Raw genomic sequence first — 5,345 nt, forward strand, 5'->3', positions numbered from 1 at the left:
TAAATACCTTGCTATGTGTACTGCATTAGGCTAACCGAGACTTGTCATTTGCACTTACGTATTGTTGCTCTTTTGTTAGTTTTGATTGCTTCTATTGTCCTCATTTGTAAGTCACTTTGGATAAAAGCGTCTGCTAAATGACTAAATGTAAATGTAAATCTTACATATGAAGATGCCGTGCTCATAAACAAATAAAAGATAAAGTGATTTGGCCACACAAAAGAATCTAACATGCCTCAGCATTGACTTGGCACAATTGTAATGACAGAGATGGCTAATATTTGTGTTTGTCTTTTTCTGTGCCTAGACCTGCAGTCATGATGAGGATAAGCGAAATATCCTTTGTATCACACCCTCCCTGAAAGGCCTCAGTGTTCAGCCTCCAGTTGCCACAAAAATGACCTTCGTGTTAGATGGTTTCTCCACCGATCAGTATGACCTACTGTATGTTGAAGACCCCAAGTTTGAGGAGTTTCAGAAGCCCACAGTTACACCGAGAGGCAACAAGAGCATTCTGGAGATTAAGGTGAGACACGCATACGCAGAGTGATTCACATTTCTCATTGAGTTGGAAGGAAACAAAACAGGAAGTTTCGTTTGTTTCCCATCGTGCACCTCCATCTTTCACATTGTTATTGTCCCCTGAAGGTTACAGCCTCTGACACATTGACTGTGAGATCCTTTGCCCTGGTGAGGGTAGGCTAGTGAAAAAACCCAGCATTTTTAACAATGAAATATAAGAGTAGACTTTTTTTCCAGAAACTGCCACTCAATAGTCAAACGCAGCTGTTGTGAAGAGGAGGGGTGTGAGGGGTCGCGTGAGATTCCACTTTTTCTTCCCATGCGAGACCTCAGCATCAAATCCCTCTGTACCCCTCTCGGGACTCAGATACGCACACACAGACACACTAAGCTTTGTGTACCTCTCAGTCTCATTTAAAGCCACTATATATTCAATAATGGGCACAACAGCAGGCTCAGTTTAGTTTAATTGTCATTAAACTGCCCTATCACTCAGATCATGCACTTTCATTCCCATGCAGTCTGTTTGTTTAGATTTTGCAGCTTGATACTTAAGGCCTTCTTTAGGGAAATAAAATTGCACTTGGCAGCACTGCTGACGCTTAAGGGGTTTATCAAAATGTCAGAGATCGTGAGTGTTACTGGTGCCAATGGAGAGTTTGCCTGGAAGTTTGCTTTTTTGTAAGTTTTATATATGTTTTTTTAATTATTATTTTAATTATACAAAATCATATTATTTAAAATTAAAATGAAATCATTTATTTATCAATGTATTATTTATTATATTTTACACACACACACACACACATATATATATATGTATATGTATATTAGTTCTGTCAAATGATTAATCGCGATTAATCGCATCCAAAATAAATGTTTTTGTTTACATAATGTGTGTGTACTGTGTATATTTATTATGTATATATAAATACACACACATGCATGTATATATTTAAGAAAAATGTTACGTTTATATATTAAATATATTTATATATGATATAATTTATATGAATATAAATATATACATGTAAATATTTTCAAAATATATGCTGTATGTGTGTGTCTTTATATATACATAATAAATATACACAGTACGAGCATAAGAACTAAAATGAAAAGTTGATGTGACTTTCACATTTCAGGTTTACTTTTGGTCTGATTTTTTGACCCCGCTCAATCCCATGTAGATCGACCGCTAATTACATTCATTTTTTCTGGAGATTATTATTGCTTTTTAAACGTGCCTGAATGTGTCATGTCCACTTTATATATATCACAATTCTGGCGGTTGCTGATTATCTAAAACAATTCCCACATTTTTAAGTAGTGATCATTTGCTTTTTGTGAATGGCTGTGATCTCCTCATGGAGCTGGGTCTTAAGTGTAAGTGTATGTGCGTCTGTTCGCATTGGATCTCAGGCTGGCCGGTGCTGTATGGTAACAGGTGCAGGAGTGGAGTGTGTCCAATCTGTAAAGCCCAGGCTGTCATGTGAGGAATGCGATCGCTGTCTTTATTGCCTTCTGCTCTGCTCCGTACACCAGAGCTGGCTGGGTTTAGAGGGGTAGACGCTGCGCAATCTATACGCCCCATATACACACTCAGTCATGGGGCAATTTAAAGACAGCAATTTAAACCTTTCTTTTTCTCTCATTTCCCCCTGCAGGTCCCCCCTGTGAATCAGGAGGCGGTGAAAAACGGCGAGGTGCTGAGAGTTTCGAACCGGACCTGTGAGAGCGTCACTTTGGTGGGCAACACGCTCGAATGCACCGTACCCATGGAGCTCCAGTCCGCCGCCAAAGAGCTGGAGGTGGAAGTACGAGACTCTTTCATTCTCTCCTCCACTTCAGACCACTTCAGTCCAGACCGGCCTGCATAAGACCCACTCGTCAGCCAGCCAGCTCTGCCCTGCTTGTTCCAGCAGACTCTCAAAATACCAAACATGAGCTATTTCTGATCTTAGCAAAGGCCTCTGGGTTGCCAGATTAGCTCCTGAACACATATTCCTCTTGGAAATGAGGATTAGTTTAATTTCCTCAAAGGTGTTATATATATATACATATTGTAATTTTTATATATCAGGCTCCACCTGATAAGATGCCGTCTTCGTATTTCCTTTCTGGTCACCATTAGTTCAACAAGAGCATTAAAAAATGTTTCTGTGCCCCATTCTGGCCCCAGACAGTCTGATATGATTGGTGCAAAGATCAAGGAAACGTTGGCCTCAGCATAAAGTGCTTATCTGTCAGGGAGAGACGGACAGGGTGCGTGTGACATGATGCTCTAATCTGACCCCATCACAATACGGTGTGGTAAAACTCATCTCAGCCCAAACTCAATAATACTGCACCACATAAGAGAGGCTCTATCTCTGATCCAATTTCCCCTCCTGCCTGCAGTGGATGTGTGTGTTTCATTTTGCCATGCTGCTTTATGACTAGTGAAGCCCTCTCTCTGATTGTAAACGCTCCCTGAGGATGTTTCTAGATGGATTGTTGTGATGTTGGAGGTTCAAATGTAAACACTTCGCCGCGTATGAAATCTGAAGCAAATGTGCCACAGATGTGATGGCATTGAGATTCCCTGCTTGTAGTTTTGCATGTGTGCTTGCCTTTATCTGTGATTAATATTTTCTTCTAATATTTCTGCCAATTATGCCAATAGATGCAAAAAAATTTTACTAAAAGAGGATGCTTAAAAAAATTTTTTTGTATAATGTATGTATTATTTAAAATATTTGCCAAAATAATTATATAAAAAAATTTATATAATTGCAAAATTAGATGCTATTTGGTCACTGATATTTACTGAAAATAACAAAGTCATTTGTGTATCCATTGTAGTGGAAGCAGGCCACATCATCTGTGATCCTAGGTCGAGTGTTATTGGCTCAAGACCAGGACTACAGGATACTGATCACAGGAGGAGTGTGTGTGTCCATCCTTCTACTGCTCCTGATCGCAGTCTTTGTTTGGATCAAAAGGAAGAAGCATATTGATGGTATGTGACTTTGCGTTTTCTTGTGCAGCCTTTAATGTATGTGTGCTTTATATAAGCTATTAGCAGTCTTTGATGTCTCCGGCGGCTTTTCAAGTTAAATAAGCGACACTTTGCACACAGATGTTCCACATCATTTGTATAACTAAAGAGCATTTACATAAAAAAATCAAATGAAATAAAATCCAAACTGGAAGACTTTATAAGTCAAATCAGTTTTGGATTTCTGCCCTACAAAAAAAAAAAAAGGTCTTGTTTTCCAGAAAGAAATCCTAAACCTAAAAATAAAAGTATATCAATTTACTTAATGCAAGTAAGAATTTATTTATTTATTTTGGCAAAATTTTGTGCATAAATCTAACAAAAATATTTTTTTTTTATTCTCTGAGAACAAGTTTGCAATTTTAAATTTATCTTGCTTTAAGGATGTTTATGTATTTTTCTGAAAGAAGTAGACAACAACTTGTCAACAAAAATACAGATTAAGAAAATTATTATTATTATTTTTTTGCAGTAATAGCATAGCTTGCTTTATGTTCAGGGGTCACTGTAGTGATTCCAGCATTGAAATTGCTGATGGTTGTTTAAATGAATTTGAATGGAATGAGAGCGTGAGATAAAGAAAGAGAGCTGTTTCTGGGTTGTTTGTGGGAGTTGAAGTCTGTGGTGGAGCGATCTGTCCCTTTTTTTCTCTCACCTGTCCTTGGTCTCTCTCTCACCCTCTGTCTCTCTCTGGTTGTAGATTTAGCTAAGGCTATGGTTTGGTATGACGGCCGGGCTCACATTCCGCACTTGGACATGTTGGCAAACGCGAGGAGTGTCAGTCCGACTAATGAAATGGTCTCTCACGAGTCGGTGGACTATAGAACCACTTTGCTTGAGGGTATGTTCTCACGCTTCGCTGCCTCTCGCTCAAAACACACCGCTGGTGGAGGTTTGCTTTCTCTGCTGATCTCAGACCAGCTTTACTCCTTTTCTCTGGATTGGGAAGACTGGTCTTAGATCATTGCTGACAGGCAACTTTTTTCCAGTTCTCCAAACACATACGCTTTCTGACCTTACCCTCCGCTCTCTCTCTGAAGACATTGCATGCTCTCTTGCTTTGCCTCTGCCTCCTTTTTTTTTGTCTGAAAAGACGAAAAAAATCCCCTCTCATCTGTATAGCCGGGTTTAGAATTTCCTCAGCTCTTTGTAGTTGGTGTAATGACTCTGCCTCCCAGACTTTCCCTGCTTTGTTCAGGTGACCCCAGGCCTCAGAGAACAAGTCATTGACTTTTGACCTCTCGACCCTATTGCCTTGCAGACCAAAACTTGCCTCTGTCTCAGGCCGAGTCCTGCCGGCCTCATCTCTACGCTCATGCCCATGTGGATCTGTCCCCTATGCTCGGGCCGATGGAAGGGGACCTGGCGTCTCCACTGTTGCCCTCTAATGCACTTATAGATCTGGGCAGCCTCCATCCAGAGCTGCTGAAGGAAGTGCAACACGTGGTCATTGCCCGGGAAGATCTGCTCCTACATGTGAATGAGATCATCGGGAGAGGTGAGGGGACACAGAAATCTGGTCATTGTCATGACATGCACTACCGTTCAAAGTTTTGCGTTTGGTAAGATTTCATGTTTTTGAAAAAAGTATCTTTTGCTCACCAAGGCTGCATTTATTTGATCAAAAATATAATAAAAACAAAAATATTATAAAATATTATTACAAAACAATGGTTTTCTGTTTTAATATATTTTTTAAAAGTCTCTGGTCTTCAGTTTCACATGATCCTTCAGAAATCATTCTAATATGCTGATTTGATGGGCCAAAAAAAAAAATAATATA

At 39.5% G+C, this 5,345-nt stretch overlaps 1 pseudogene; it reads left to right on the forward strand.

Moving 5' to 3' along the window:
* Positions 1–5,345, forward strand: part of LOC107753538 (hepatocyte growth factor receptor-like) — a 56,954-nt pseudogene that overhangs the window by 41,195 nt on the left and 10,414 nt on the right.

This window comes from Sinocyclocheilus rhinocerous, unplaced genomic scaffold, assembly GCF_001515625.1.
Source record: "Sinocyclocheilus rhinocerous isolate Xijiao unplaced genomic scaffold, SAMN03320098_v1.1 scaffold200, whole genome shotgun sequence".
NCBI lineage: Eukaryota > Metazoa > Chordata > Actinopteri > Cypriniformes > Cyprinidae > Sinocyclocheilus > Sinocyclocheilus rhinocerous.